Source organism: Lissotriton vulgaris, chromosome 3_1, assembly GCF_964263255.1.
Source record: "Lissotriton vulgaris chromosome 3_1, aLisVul1.2, whole genome shotgun sequence".
In the NCBI taxonomy this organism is placed as follows: Eukaryota; Metazoa; Chordata; class Amphibia; order Caudata; family Salamandridae; genus Lissotriton; species Lissotriton vulgaris.
The window spans coordinates 127,444,198-127,460,388 of NC_141689.1; positions in this window are offsets into that span (position 1 = coordinate 127,444,198).

Genomic DNA, 16,191 nt, shown 5'->3' on the forward strand with positions numbered 1-16,191 from the left:
TTGTTTTAGTAAACACACAGTTGCAGAAACACCTGCATGAGCAGAGCCTATCCCCTCGGGTGCTGCTAGGATTAGCCCTAATCTATGTTCCATTTTTGGAATTACTCTTTCCCCCACTTCAGGGGTTCAAGAAAAAGGAACGTTGTTCAAATCAATTATATATGAGTACTTGAGTGGAAATTTCTGTGGAAGTTCTGCGCCAATGACTTTGGTTGAAGCATAGACACCCAATAATATCTCACTGTCTATTATCATTTTTTAACGAGCTACGGAAGCCATGCGAACAACCCCCTTTGCGACTTTATCAGCCAATAAATTCCCTTCAACATGAATGCCATCACATTGATGACTCCAGTGTATGAATCACGTGAGTCTTTTGTAGTCCATTTCTCAATGGAACTACTTGTTTCCAAAGCAATTTGTGCTTGATTGTGCCACCTTTGAATCCATTTTGAAGCAAATTCTGTAAGTATTCATTGAATGATTGAACACAGTAAAATGAATCACACTCTCTGAGCAAGGGGAATTCACGATCCATGCTTACCTGTGCCAGTATAAATGCTTTTAATTCAGCTAGTTGAGTTGTACAGTCTACTAGAGACTGAGTTAATGTGATCATGGGATAGAATTTACTATTGCACATGCAACCGTTACCAATTGTGCATGCAGCACTGTAGGCTTGCTTGCTTTATGTTGTGGGTTGCACTGAGCCGTCAGTGTAAATTATAAATGCATATTGATCAAGAGGCAGGATTTCATTTGGCAGAGGACATTCTTGTTTTAATTGCAGGAATGCTTGTGTTTTTGAATTTGGATCACATCTGTATTCAACATCCGTTGCAGCAAGAGAATTAACCCATTACATCCATCTTAGATGTAAAGCTTTTGCATTAGGAATGCTTGATTTCATAACAGCCTCTAAGGCTGGTACTGGAGTAATGACAATGATGCGTTTCCCCTGAGCCAGTGCTCTTTCTCTTGCTACAGTGGTCTGTACTTCTGTCAGAATTTTTTCTGTTGAAGTGAAGGGCATTTCTGCTGTTGTGTATAAGTGTGATTTGTATGCAATTGGTACAGTTTCGCCTTCATTAAATGTTAGACTTGGAATTATTCGGATCGCCCAAATTGAGAATGTTTACGTGTGTTTGTAAGTGATTAGTAGCTAACATGTTTGCTTAAAGTGAGTGCAGGATTTCTGTCTGTTCCTGTGTCCAATGTTTTGCTGAGAAATCAGGTTTATTATTTCGTAGAGGGCTTAACCCTTTCTGCGTAACCGAAATGTATGTTTTACCAAAGTTCAGGAAACCTAGTATCGATTGTACGTTTTTCAGCGATTTTGGAGGTTGGAGTATATTTATTCTTAAAAAGTTAGTTGCCAGGAATTTGACTTCACTCGAAAGCTCTTATCCTAAATATAGGACATTTAGGGGGGCAATTCTCATTTTTTTTAAGTGAATTTGTAGCCCTTAGAGGCGAAGCCCAATATTATGGTACTCACCCTGTTCAAGTGATTGTTTGAGTCATCATCTGTCAGATAAATATCATCAACATATTAAAATGCTTCATCATCATAAATCTGTATTAACTCTTTTACCCTTGCTGAATATATCCCCGGGCTGTACTTATACCCCTGGGGGATTCGACTAAATTGGCCTTATGTTCCCATTATTGAGAATTCCGTTAAGTACCTGCTTTTAGGAGCTATATTTTGACAGAAAAATCAGTTTGAGATATCTAATGTGGTATTGTATTTCTCCTCACAATGTTATTCATTAAAGCTGCACTATGGGCATTTTGCACAGCAAATGTTTTGGAACACAAGTTCAAATGTCTTTACTCTAAAAGTAGACTATAATTATTCTCTGGTTTTGCTACAGGAGACAAAGGATTGTTCATTGAAGAGGTGCAAGTTTCAATCAATCCCTGGTATTGAAGTAGATCTAAGATTTCCTTGGCCTGTTTTTTAGTTTCTTGCTTTATTGGATACTGCCTCTGTACAGTCGGTTCACTTTTTAGTGGTATTATGTGGTGGGGTGAATGCCCATTTCCTGGCATATGTGTATTTTAGGTGAATTGGAATGTTGTTGGAGAAGGCAGACATAATTATGTCTTCCCCATGTGGGCACTCCCTTACGAATACTAGTGGCCAATCGCTTTCTGCTAGCAGGATATCTTAAGCTCTTGATAGTCTTTCCCAAAAGAGTCATTTAATTTTTCTGGGCTTGTTTCCCTCCATCCGGATTGTTATTTCATATAATTTGTGTGGAGCACTAACCCTTATATCAGCAGTCTCTACCGTGATGTACTCATTCAAGTCCACTATCTCCAAACATTACTTCAGCTTCTAGCGAGCTATTGATATTTCTGCTGCACTGTCCAGCATCGCCTGTGCCCATTCCCCATCAGTATGTGTGTCCTCAGAATTCTCAGCATGTCTGATTTTTAAACTTCCTACCTTCTTTTTGTTGAATTGAGGTTTGGATTTTATTTTTCTGAACGCGTTGTTTGTATTTGGACTTTGTGCGTTCCTCCTTTTGTTCTGACTTTCCTCCTCGTTTGGACGTTTTTGATGAGACCTGAAAGGAATGACAGTAATGTGCATCAGTATCCTGATACCTGTCAGGCTTCTTCAAATTTTCCATATTCCTGAGGTTATACCTCTTTTCACAGGGCTCCTTTTGGGGAGACCTACCTCGGGAATGAGATCTGTTCCTTTTAACATTTTGTTTGTTATTTTCCCACTTCTTTTTAGAAGAAGTAGGGCTCTGTTTTGCAGTGTCCTTTTCAGGGATTCCAAACAGCTGTGCATTAAGAGCTTTATCACCTAAGCTGTTTCTGCCTAATTCTGCATATGATGTTTCTCTTATTCTGGATACCTCTTGCTGTTGTTCTGTTCAATCAAAATCCCTCAAGCACTGGCAGATCGCCACTGATGTCGCCTCCCCTTTAATATTGGATAATATAATGGTGGATACCTGATGGATACCTGATTGAAATTGTTCAGTAATTTCATCCAAAAGTTCAGAGCCCCGTATTCATTTTAAATTTGTCTTAAGCCATCTGGTATCACTGCTAAGGATGGTATACCATGAGTTTTAGTATATATGGCAGCAAAGATTGCACCCCATGAGGTGCTCACCATTGGCAAACTGATTGTTAAAATTCTGTGTTTCTCATAAGGGCTAGTATTTGGGAATACTTCTTTGAGTTGTGTGATTTTCTGAGCTATCCAGGATTGAATTTGTTCGTTTTTTGTGGGCATTTTACGCATGAATGTGTGTAGAGTAATTTTGAGTGTGTTCTCCTGATAAGTAGTTTGAGTTGGTATTACCAATGATGGCTGGACGTTTAATGTCCGCATGACATATAGAACTAATTGTCTGTATATTTTTATTAACTCCTTGAGTTGAGTATTTCACATTGTGTCATTGTTTCAATGTCAGGATGAAGTGTGTAGTGGGCTAGAATCAGCCATGCAGCTCCTGGTCGACCTAGTGGACCGAGCCTGTTTCTATTTTGTATGCATTGTAGAGCGCCTTTAAGCTAGATATTATGTTCCTTGTACGTGAGCAGAACCTCAATTTCCCCAAAAGTAGTATAGTCTGCTGGTGCTTCATCTTCTTTGTAGAAGTGAAAATGGTGTTTTACTTCATTGTCTATTGGGAATGTAGCCAAGAAATAGAACACCTCTCTTTGTGCCTCATGTGCCTCCAAAAGGAAGACTACTCTACCACCTCTGGCTGATAAGCCGTGTTTAGTACGTTTGATAGTGATAACTTTCCTTATGTTAGGAGGAATGATTGTAACGTCCTCATCTGTTTCATCCCTATTTGAAACTTGCATGTTTTGAGTTCTTGCCTGGCGTCTACAGGATTCAAAGTCATTTTGTTTTTAGTACGGAATTAGTTTCAAGGAAACCAAGATAAGGTGCACAACATTTTGGAACATCCTTCAATATTGATAAGAACCAACAGCTAATACATAGGATGTTTCCTACTCAGCTATGGCGGACTTTGTCCCTACAAACTCCAAAAGTCATTGGAGTTTGTGAGTAGGGGTCTCTGAGAACAGCACAACTGAGTTACCCAGAATCTAATGTTTAAATAAATGCCTTACCAAACATTGGCAGCGCCATGTAGTGTAGTTCCTACTTCCTTAAATAGGCTCTGTGCTTTTGGATAACATACACTATAGGTTTGGTGTATGCTAACCTTGTTTACCATGTACCAGCTAGCTCACAGGACCACTAGAAACTTCTTGAAGACAAGAAGGGAATAGCTTCTGGCAACCACATAACATGACAAGCCTGATCCCTCAGAATCATGGAAACATGAGATAACGTTTCGCTCAGACAATCATGCCTGCATAGTTTCTCAGAGTTACACAGAAATAACAGACGGGCGTTTCAATAAGTATTTATTGAAAAGTCGTTTTTCTTGTGTGAGAGATATGAGCTACTCCAATCGTAAGACAGTATGCAAGATATAAAATGCAAAGTGTTACAAGCGCAAAGAAATGGTAGTGCTCTAGCATTGTTCACTACTTATGAAATGCATTTGCATATATAAAAACGTATTGCTAAAAGTACGATTACTCATGGTATGCTCCCTAACTTCTTCGACCCAAATTTGCCTAACCTAGGTGTAGGACAGGTTGTGAAGTAGGTGCGATATTCCCCTAGGATGGTATTCTATAGTATGCTATAGTTTGTTATGCCAAGAATCGCTCTAGGTTCTAGTTATATCCATACCTGAGAATGAGAGAGTTGTGGAATCTCTTTCCTGGTCTCGAATTCTAAAACCCTGCAAAAGAAGTTAGAATACTGCGAGATGGAGTCTCTGCAATCAAGATGACAGCGTCTCGGGTCAGGATGTCAGGCCGGGAAATACAGGCTCCTCTGGAATAGAGGTCTCCTCTGGTTTGCATGTGCAAATGCTGGTATATTTAAACTCAGCTCGTGCTATGGCTGGATTGCATTGACATGTCAGACAGAGGAAGACATTAGGAATGAACCCTGGGGAATAATGGTTCATGCATATTTAATGAGTTTCTAAGAGAAGTCAATGAATCTGTACTGGGGAAAATCCCTAGAGCTTAAGGTTTTGTTTCTAAGAACTTAGTTGTGACCTATGGGATGGACGGATGTAGGTGAAAGACCATGCCTGTATTTGGAGTTCATGACTCATGCCTAAATAAGGACAGAGAAAGTTATGCCTAAATAAGGGCAATGTGAATTGTGCCTATATAAGGGCATGTTTTAGTAAAGCCTAAATCAGGGCACATATACGGGACGCAACAGAGTTGTCCCCTTCCCTTGAATTCCATTGTTTATGACTCCTCCCCATGCTCTGGCATTCCTGTGTGGCAAAACACTGCCCTACCAGCAGAGATGATTAACCGCAGGGGCTCTTTATCACCTCTTCAAAGAAGCCTGGCTAATCCACTTAAATCTGACCAATCAGGACAGACCAATGGAAGGCTGGATCTTGTCTTATAAACAAGAACGTCTTACAACTTCTTGTCTGTACATTTTAGGGGATATTCAACAATATGATGATGTTGAGTTTATTAATACTTTTCAGGGAAGTCTTTGAATGGTACCTCTAGCCTTCTCCTATCAAGAGTTGTTAGTTAATAACTTCTTGCCATGTTAACCTATGTGGCATGGGATTTGCAAATGGGAAGAATGACTTGGGCCATTTTTCCAGCACCAGGGCTTATAAAAACATACTTTATAAGTACCCTGGATATATCTTCTGCACCCCCGCCCCTGGAACACCTGAGGAGACTTTAGGGGCTCTGAATATGCAAAAATATTGCAGATCCTCCCTCCACAGTGCTCCTAGCACCAAAGTCGATTTTGGGCAGCACTTAATTACAAAGTAGGGAGTGCAATTTGCAATTTCACTTAACCCCATGAGATTCTATAAGGATCCTCCTCATAACTACTTGCCCCCCTACCTCTGGGATACCTAGGGGAGACCCTGTGGGTACATAATATGCACAACCATTGTAAGTTATCCATTATTAAGTGCCCAAACCCAAAAGTAGAATTTGGGCACAATATTCTTTTTAAAAGCAGTCCTACAACACAGAGCCACTTTTAAACTGACCTTAGGATATAGCAGTGCACATATGCAGATGCAGAAAGGGCTTCTGGCCTCTTAACTACCATGACCTATTATATACTAGGGACTGATATGTAGTTTCAATCCCTCTGCCCTATTATGTACTAGGGCCCTATGGGGTACGTCATGCAAATCATAGGGGTACCCAAACACATAGTGTACCCAACTGTATGCAGGTGTTTTCAATGTATTCTAAGTGTGTCTCTTTCAACATTGCACTGTCCCCGGACCTGGCTAGGCAGAGCCCTGGGTCAGTCAGAGTCAGTTACCACCAGTACCAGTCAGCAAAAAGTTGGGGGGTGCCCAGAGCAAAGGATGAGGTTCCAACAAAGACATTTTGGAGAAGAGCAGGGTCTTCGGAATAAGATAATTTTCAATTACTTAGCAAAGCATGGCTAACGAGTACAATGAGGGTGCTAGCTGAGCTAGCATGCCTCCATTAATTTAGCAGAGCAATAGAGAGGGACTACATGCACTCCATAGTGCATAAAGAGAGACACGATTTAACTACTCCAGGTGGTGGAGACATGCGCAGTAAATCTGTGATTTTTTTATATCTGTTCACAAATTCTTTTTTTAACTGTACACTTTGTTTTATCTAGAACTGTGATTCAAATCTGGTTGAATTTTAGGCACAAACCTGTTGGAATTTTAATTCAGAGCACCATCTTACACCACTGCCGCCACCTCAACACGGTCTAGTGGCTGCAGGGGCCACAGCTGCTGCTCAGCAGGGCTGATTGGTGGGGAGGGGCGAGGGAGTGCACATGTGCCAGGCAGGAGTGGACGAAGTACTAGCGCACTGAAGATGCGCCTAAAACAAGCCCATCTGTATCTGTCCGCACCTGAATGGGACCAGTAGGCAGGACCCCTGGTCAAATTCAATACTTCTTGGAGGAGGAGTTGCGGGCAGTAGAGCACAGGGATCACCCCCTGGAGAAGCAGGTAGAAGGCATTCTTTTAGCCGAGAACATGCTTACTTCACAGGGGAGAGGAAAGAGTAGGGCCACCCAGCACTATATATCTAAGGGCAGGCATGGAGTGAGGAAACCTCATGGATTTAATGGCAGTAGTACTCAACACACACTCCCTCCAGAAACATAGTTTAGAGATTTTCACTCTCTTTCAGGTGGAAGCTCCTGACATCCTAGTAGTCACAGAAACCTGTCTTGATGACGGCTCATGTCCAGATATTGTAGAAGCCCTACCCATAGACTACAATGCCCTATGGCACAATAGACAGGATGGGAAAAGAGGGGGGTAGCGCTACTCTACAACAAACAGCTAGTAGTAGAAAAGTTTGCCGGAGCTTAAAGAGTGCCAACATTTTAGTGGCAAAAGTATGCTCCAAGTCCTTGTACCTGGCAATAATGGTGGTGTACCGTCCCTCCTATTTAACAACCTTCTCACTGTAATAGTCTCCGACCTACGCTTGCGGTAACAACAACTCATAGTGTGGGGGGCCTTCAACTACCACTGGGACCAGATACGGGTAAGGTAGCAAAGGTCCAAGAATTCCAAGGCTTGAACAACGCTTAAATAAGCTGTGTTTGTAGGTGAATGGAGACACACTCGAAGCTCTGGACCTCTTGGGCTTCATGTAGAAAAACAGGTTTGAGGAATGGTAAGTGTGTGCTCCATAGAAAATCACAAGAGTTTTTCCAGGATTAATATCCGTTCTTTCAAATTGTAGTACAGAGGACAGAACTATTTTTGATTGCAGTAAGGTGTCTTTATTATTTTTCATAGAACATGGACAGCCGACACGTGTTTCGCCCCCTCTTGGCGATTTGCGCCGGGGCTTTCTCAAGGCTAATTTTACTTTTCTGGCGTAAATTATTGAATCCCGGATTCAACCCGAGAACTGCCATGACGATGGAGGACTAGGAGCAGGGACCGAAGAGGGCATTAGCCTAACAAAAGAATCTTTGTTCCTGAAGAATTGTATTTACCATATTTTGGACATTGAAATAATTTGGAAACCAAAATAATTTACGCCAGAAAAAAAACTCTTGTGATTTTCTATGGAGCACACACTTACCATTCCTCAAACTGGGACCAGATACCCAGTCGGTTAGAGGAAACAATGGCCACAATGGGGTTGCAGTAGCTTGTGGATACTCCCTCCCAGGAGAAGGTACATAACCTAGATCTCATCTGATCCACTCAGCCACCGGTTAGGCTGACAGACATCAGACCCTGTAGGTGGTTGGACCACTGCCTGATCAGGCTCCGGATCCCTCAGGCTAGGAGCTCCACGCAGCCCCCCTCCACCCCCCCAGAATTGAGTGTGGTACGACAATGGAGCACAATTGAGGCAGGCAGCCTAGGGGATGCTCTGCATGGTAACTCGCTGAGGAGATTACAGCCAGAAGATCTTGAGGACAAGAGTGAATCCCTCATCAACCAGTTGAGCGCAGATATCAATTGAGTGGCACATGCTCACAGGGAAAGAGTGAGGAATAAGGGCAAGGGAGCCCCCTGGTTCACAGAGGAACTAAGGTGATAGAAATGGACCCTGTGCCAACATGGGAGGCGGTGCCGTAAATCATATGACCCAGAGGCGCATACTAAAAAGCCATTATGGCAAGAAAGATAAAGTACTACGAGGCCAGGATCATGGAGGCGGATAACAAGTAAAAAATTAACCTTTAGTAGTCTGAAGGAACTCAGCCAATAGCAGGTGCAGGAAACAGTCGCTAACCCAGAGCACTGTACCAGGTTCCTGACCTTTTTGCAGGATAAATAAAGGGACATCCTAACTTTCATACATAATACCCCCATTAGCCATAGTCCCCTGGTTATGAATGAACCACAATGTGCCTTTAGGGAGCATTTTGCCTCCTTTCCGAAGCTAGACCATGACTCCTTGTCCCACATTACGGCTCAAATTAAGTCAGGCTCACCAGCGGACCCATGCCCTTCAAGGGTATTCAACATGGCTTTACCAGTGATAGAGGGAGAGATCCTCGCTCTGTTAAATTTATCTCTGGAAACTGGGAGGGTCCAGAGTAACTTTAGGGAAGCCAGAGTAACCCCCTGACTGAAAAAGATGGGGCAGACGTCGCTAACCTGAAGAATTATAGGCCTATATCCCATCTTCTTTTTTCACTAAAATACTTGAATAGCATGTTTTTTCAAACTGGTGTGCTGTGTTTATATTCTGCCTTAAATCCTTTAAGACAGTTAGTGCATTTACCATTTCCATGTGCGGGTCAATGGCTGAGACTCTAATCACATTAAATCAAATGGCCACAGGGGAACAGCAACGTACTGCAGTGCTGCTGTGCCATCCACTACATAATTGTAAACAAGTGTTTTGCACAGAGCATTGCTTATAACTTCTCTTTTTTCTTACTAGCTATTACTGTTGTTCATTCAACTCAGCAGGATGTAGCAGCCTGGCAGCAGCAGCAGGAGCTAAAGGTTATAGGTGATGAGTACTGGTGACTGGTGGCCCAGGACGAGGAGGAGGCTGCTGCTCAGGGCCCTTGCCAGCCCCCAGCACCTTCAGCCTCTTAACACCAGCAGCGCAGTCAGTGGCAGCCACCCACCAGGGTCCATCACTGCTGCCCCCACCTCAATTTCTGACTGCTTCTTCCACTGCAATATGCAGGGGCTGGATTGCATGGAAGCCAGGCAAATCAAGATTGATGGGTACCTTAAAAAGCTCCTGGCCCCCCATTAGTGCCCTCTTCTTCCCCTATTTTAACCTTTGTTTTGGTGCGTGGGACTTGTTATGGGTGGGATGGGAGTTAGGACCAGGACAGTTGGGGCTTTAGTTTTATTTTTTTCAGACCTTTTAATCTTTGGTTGGGAACAGGGATAATATTTTGTCGAGAGGGGTTGTCCAGTTTTTGGTTGAAGGGGTGGGTTTATATAGTTGTTGCTAGGGTACTAAACATCATTATTTATGCTTCAAATGTTTTTGGGGTGTTTTACTTTGAACAGCTACTTCTCAGCTCAGCAGCAGCATGTTTTTAAATTCTGCTGATAGCGTATAACAATTAGTTATGTGGTACCCTTGTCCAACTACTACTCTCCTAGTCTCTGTAGTCTGCAACTATATTGACCACAAAGGGGAGGTGGCTGGGTTTCCAACTTTACGTTGCCTATATTGCCTACACGTTCAACAATACTCCATAGTTCTCTTACCTGAACAGATGAAGCAAGGGCTGCATGGTTTCCCAAGGTGCCATGGTGGTGGTAGTGGCTAGCGCAGTAGTGCATTGAAGGAGAAGCGGGGTGCCACTCCCAACTAGGTGAACTCGAACTATAAAACTAATCAAAAGGATTATTTGTCGCAGGCAATTACATTGAAATAAAAACTGAGTTAGTGGGTTATATATATAATTATATCATAGCTTTACAATCAATTGAGACCAGACTACTACGTAAAAAAGAATACCTGATAGTGGGAACAAAGAATTCAATACTAAATTATTCAGAGCAATGGTGAGCTAGTATATTAATTAAAACTAATGTTGCAAATTCTCAAATCGTGAAGTCTGGAATGGGTAAAATTAAAAGTTTATGAAACACATTGTCTGAATGGAAGAACTTTCTATTGCTTGCTGCAGCTGTTGTTGTCCACTTATTTGAGTTTTCTGCAATGATTGGGTAATAATTTGCAAAAGAGATAAGTCCATTTCAACCTCACTGCTCATCAGTGCAGCCATGATTAGAGGGGTTGCCTCTGTGCCAGTCATGGGATTGGGCCTAGGTAGGGGTGGGGCCACTGATGTGAGGGTACTGCTCTCAGCTTGCTCCCTGGAGGTTTTTGGAGAAGGCACAAGTTTGCCAAAATAGGTCCTGGAAGGCAGGCATGTGGTGGAAATCAGCTTCTTCTCCTTCCCATTGGTCATTTTCTTTTTCTGCACTTTTCTTTGGGGCCATCTCAAAGCCGTCAGTTGTCAGTGACATTTAGCTTCACAAATGAAGAGATTTCTGTGTTGTGTGTTGATGTGTCATGTCATGCACAGTCGTTCTGTTTGGCAGTACTGTGGGTGATATTGTCTCTTCTCTTGTGCACCTAAAATCAAAACAAGCAAAAAGAGCATCAGTGAAACGTGGCATTGTTGCAGTTGAATTAGTAGTGTAATTTAGTGTGGTTGCTTAAGTTATAAATAATTAACAATACAATGTATCCGTTCTTAAAACCACACCAATATAATGTTCATGTACACCCAGGAAGGATATGAAAGAGCAACACACAGATGGAACTGTTTGCTTCATGTACATCAAGTTGGGCAGGGAGGTTCAGGTGACAAAAGAAAACCGACAATGGAATATTCTTTAGAAAAAATTAATACTGCTGTGCATCTGTGCACCACTGATAGCATATAGGGGTTGGTGCCGGATTTTAGGAAAAAAATAATAATGTATAGATATTTGTTTACAAAAAAGTACAAAAAATGAATATTTTTCAAAAATCAACAAATTAAAATTAAACAAAAATTGTTTCTGAAAAATTATCAAAAAATCAAAATAAAAAAAAGAATTCAATTGCTGATACTAGGGGAAGAGGACTACTAGTACCATGAGAATTGAATTTGAAACCAACTGGGATTTGGGAGGCAAGGTGTGGTGCAGTAGAAAAATACAAAAAAGTATCGAATAATATATAAAACACTGTTTATACAGTACATTAGTATAAGCATTCAGCTACTAAGCCTTAAGCATAACACACAAGACCACATGGTCAAACAGCAGGCAAGGAGGCATGGCCACAAACAAAGAACACAGGCAGGCCTATGGCAAAAGCACACTGGCTGCCTATACAAAATAGTCACCAGCCACATGGGTAAACAATAAGCAGGATGCATGGAAAAGAAAGAACACATGCAGGCCTATGGGCACTGACTATACAAATTGGCACCGGGCCACATGGCATGTGGAACAAAGACAAATGGTGGCCAATGCTGCAGAGTACAGAGTTTATCGGTAAGTCTGCATTTCTTAAGGAGTTGCCAAATTTAGCAAACTCCGCAAGTCGAGCTGATATTTACGCCCAAAGCCTAATTGTAATGCAGCACCTGTGACCCCGTAGGAGGAGGATGAAATAATGAATGATGATTAGGAGCTTGACCAGGATTCGCTGGAGAATCTGGGACTGCCTGTGGGACAGGGGACCAATGTCATACCAGCAGTAGTTTTTTCTGCCAGGGTAGGGAGCAGTGTGTCATCCAGCGGCCTCTCCCCAGAGGAGCTGGAGCATAGGACGGTAAAGAGAAAAATGGAGTTGGAGCTGGCCACACTCAAATTGTAGAAAAAGATGGCAGAGAGAGCAATGGGGGAGAAAAGAGGCAGGTCAAAGTCCATGACATGATCTCCCTTAGCTGGGATGTGGACTCAAAAGGTGAGTGGGTGATCCCTGAGGGTGGGAGTCATCACTTCTACCTGGCTAAAGTGAATGAGGTCCCAGTCACTGCTCTGAAGGATGCTAAGGCAAGCCAGACCATGTTTGTGAATGGCTAGTTTCCCCATTTAGTAAACTGGAATATTATGTGGTGAGGGGGTTAGTCCTCACCATGCAATATTATCATGATACCCCAAAGATGGTCCTTTAATTCACACTAATATATCCTTAGCTCAGTCCTGGTAGAGAGACAAAGAGCAGTCAGGCTATACTAGAGGTACAAGTGTTAAGGACTTCAGAGTACCAACATGGACAATAAGTAATTGACATGACTCTATAGAAATCTGTCACCAATTAATGAAAATAAAGTGTCTTTTTATATTAATTTAGACACCAAAGGGAATGGAATAGCATACATATAGCTGAAGTTATAGATTCTAGAAGCGATAATAAATCAGGGCAAAACAATACATGAAAAATCTAACATTGCGGTCACAGGGAAAAACACTAGTGACAATTGCTACTTCGAGGCTGAGTTAAATGGAACCTTTGGAGGGTTAAGGTTGTGCGGGCCCTAGTACCAGACCACGACAGTTAGTAAAATTTTACCTAGCCTGGGGACTCTGGGTACAGGGTTGCTTTGGCTGTCATTGGTGCTGAATGGGAGCCATGGTAGTGCTGATTTTACCGCTTACATAATGCTGCAAGAAACAAATAAAAAAACACACAGGGGGGATAGTTGTCGATGTTGGCAAAAGGTTGCAAGGTGTTCCCTCTTGATGCAGCATCATGTGTGGGGGTTAGTTGCCAAATTCATGACCAACAAGTCTTGGGGAGTTGGAAGGCCAGCGAAAAGGTGTGGGCACTTCACTGAATCTGGGGGAGTGACGTAGCAGCCTGAAATGTCAGTACAGACAGAACTACAACTACCACAATGCACTGGGCCAACTGGTTTTCATTGGTGGGTACGATGGCTGGTGATTCTTATGATTCTGAAAGTCTTTTTACCTTCAGTGTGCAGGGAACCAATGTCAATAGCCCCGGGGAGTCTGGGGGTGCTATGGCTTCAACAGTGGTCCCACAGTCAGTGGATGCTGAGCTTTAGCCTAGGAAAAGGCTTGTTTTAACAGTTCCAAAGATGATGCCACAGGGACAGAGTATCCCTTTTTAGCATTGGCTGGTGGGCAAAGTCTTGTTGTCGTGGACACAGGTTCCTTATTGCTCTTTCTTTGATGCAGGATGATCAGAACTGAGGTCTGGTGTCAGGGGGGGTCCCTTAAATCCTAGATTTAGGGGAATTTGGGATGTGTACAGACCAGTAGCCAATGGGAAGCTCGCTCCTGCAGCTAATCTGCCCTGAGGTGACCACATCTTGTGGGGTCAGTCACATTTTCTACCCAGAAACCTCTATTAAGCCCCTCCTACACATGGCAGAAAACTAAATTTAGTGTACAGACCATGCTGCTCACTCTGTAGGTGTTCAGCCTTCTATCATAGCTAATTTCCCACCTGTCATTGGGCAAATGTGCCTGGGGCAGGGGAAGGGCTGTTTCCTCCATTAAGAGTTAGCCCCGATGCAGATCTGAGGTGGTGCAGCCTTTGAAGCTTACTGCCTTGATGTGCTTGTTTACTAGCTTGCTTGGTAGGAGGGAGGAGTGATCTACTTACTATGCCTACTTGTGCTCCACACTCCTGGGATTGTTCACACTACATAGCAGGAGGTCAGAATCCTGTCTTGGTGGTAGCAGGCGCAGGAAAGTGTGGGCTTGCCAGACAAAGCAAAAGACAACTGGAGCACCCAGGTGGGCACCATCTAAAGTATTCCAGGTGCATGCCACATCACCCTTTACACGAGAATCATGTCAGTAGTCAGAAGGCATTTTGTTTGATTCTAAACATGACATATTTTGGAAGTGCCTTAATGGAGCTGGTGACCATGAGAATGCTGGGGTGCCAGCCCTTGTCATTTGATGGGGGCGCAAACACTTATATGGGGAACACCACTATAAGATCATATGTGCTTGCACTCATATGTCCTTACCCTTAGTACACAGCACCCTGCCTCCTGGACTCGGCTTACCCTGCCCTGTCATCTGCAAAAGACCATCTATCTCCAATTTGCCTATTTCCTCAATGCCTCCACTAAGGATGGTCCTTCCCCTGATAAATCTAAACATTCCTCTAAAAACTGTTTCCCCTCTTTTGCAAAGGTCCTATAAAAGCTTTCACCATTAATCCTTGGCCATTTCAAACGCCTGCCGTGATCCGTAAACTTTTCTAAGTTTGTCCCAGCCCCCCTCTTTGCGACCCTACTTTTGTTTGTCTCTGCAACTGACAGTATTAGGGGGTTGTGGACACTAAAACCACTCAGCTATTGAGAATCCCACTAGCCACTTCTTAAGCAATTGGGACACTAATATAAAATCAATAAAGGAGCTACAACCCCTTCCTTTAACAGTAGGGTTAACCAACTTATTAGGCTCAATGGCCAATAGGTCCATCGTATGTTCAAGCATGTGATCTTTCATCACCCTACTCAGCTCCCTGCCCTCCAGCATGTGCTCGAAGTGTGGTCCCTCCTCCAAACTGCAGGAGGTCCAGTCTTGTTTGATGGGTAACAAATTTGGGCACAGATGACAATTAAAATCCCCTACTATTAAAAGCATGGGTACCGTTGTACCCTGCTTCTGCTCCATCAGCAAACTACATTTTTCGTCAAGCTCTCTCGCTCTGGATCCTCCCGCATTATAGAAATTGACCAAAATTAGATTAAGGCCCCTATTTTTAAACCTGAGGCCTATCATGTAATCTGAGCTCCATTTTAAATCAACCCAAACCGCTTCCAGACACAAGTCTACGAATATTAGAAGACCTCTCCTCACTCTTCCGCCCATAGACTTACTTGCCGGGACCCCAAACAATTTATACCCAGCTAGGTGGAAATTAGTGTGGTCTACCTCTCAGGTTTCCTGTACACAGATTATTTTGAATTTGTTAATACATTCTAACCATTCCTGATTTCGGAACTTAGCTGACAGACCTGCTATATTCTAGGATACTAATTCAAAGGAACTCCCTGGAGGATTTAAGAAAGGGCAAATGCCTGTGATAGGCCTATCACTGCTTTGAAAAACCTCAATCCTAGGTGGCCTTGTTTTGCAAAAGGCAAGCTGGGTCACGTTTCATTGTTACGCATCTTGAATGCTCCTCCACCTGAGGTTTTAAATTTGAAGAAGCCACATTTAACAAGTTTTCTTGGCCCAGTTGCTCTCGTTGTAGTCAGTCCACTTCGCTAAAATGTCTTCCCCAGTGGAGTGGGGCATACTTATTCACTAGTGGGGGTACTGGCCCTCCCCCCTCCCTCGGAGGGGAGGCTACCTGACGGCCATGTATGTCTCCTCCCTGTGGTACTGCTGACAAACACTCGCTCCTCACCCCATCTACCCCACCTCTCATCCTACCTGGCTGACCAATCCTATCCCTATGGCACTCATAATGCCAAGAATTAGGCATATAATCTGGTGGAGTATAAAAATAGCTTAAATTCCAAGCCTATATAGAGGATCGTGGATGTGTCCGAAAGCCCCAGCAGACGTGGTTTGCCGCGTTAGGATCGTTAAAATGAGTAACAATACAGTCTCCTGCTGTATTTTTTGTCGTGCATCCTACCCAACTCACTCTCCTCACAAAAAGAATCTTACACTG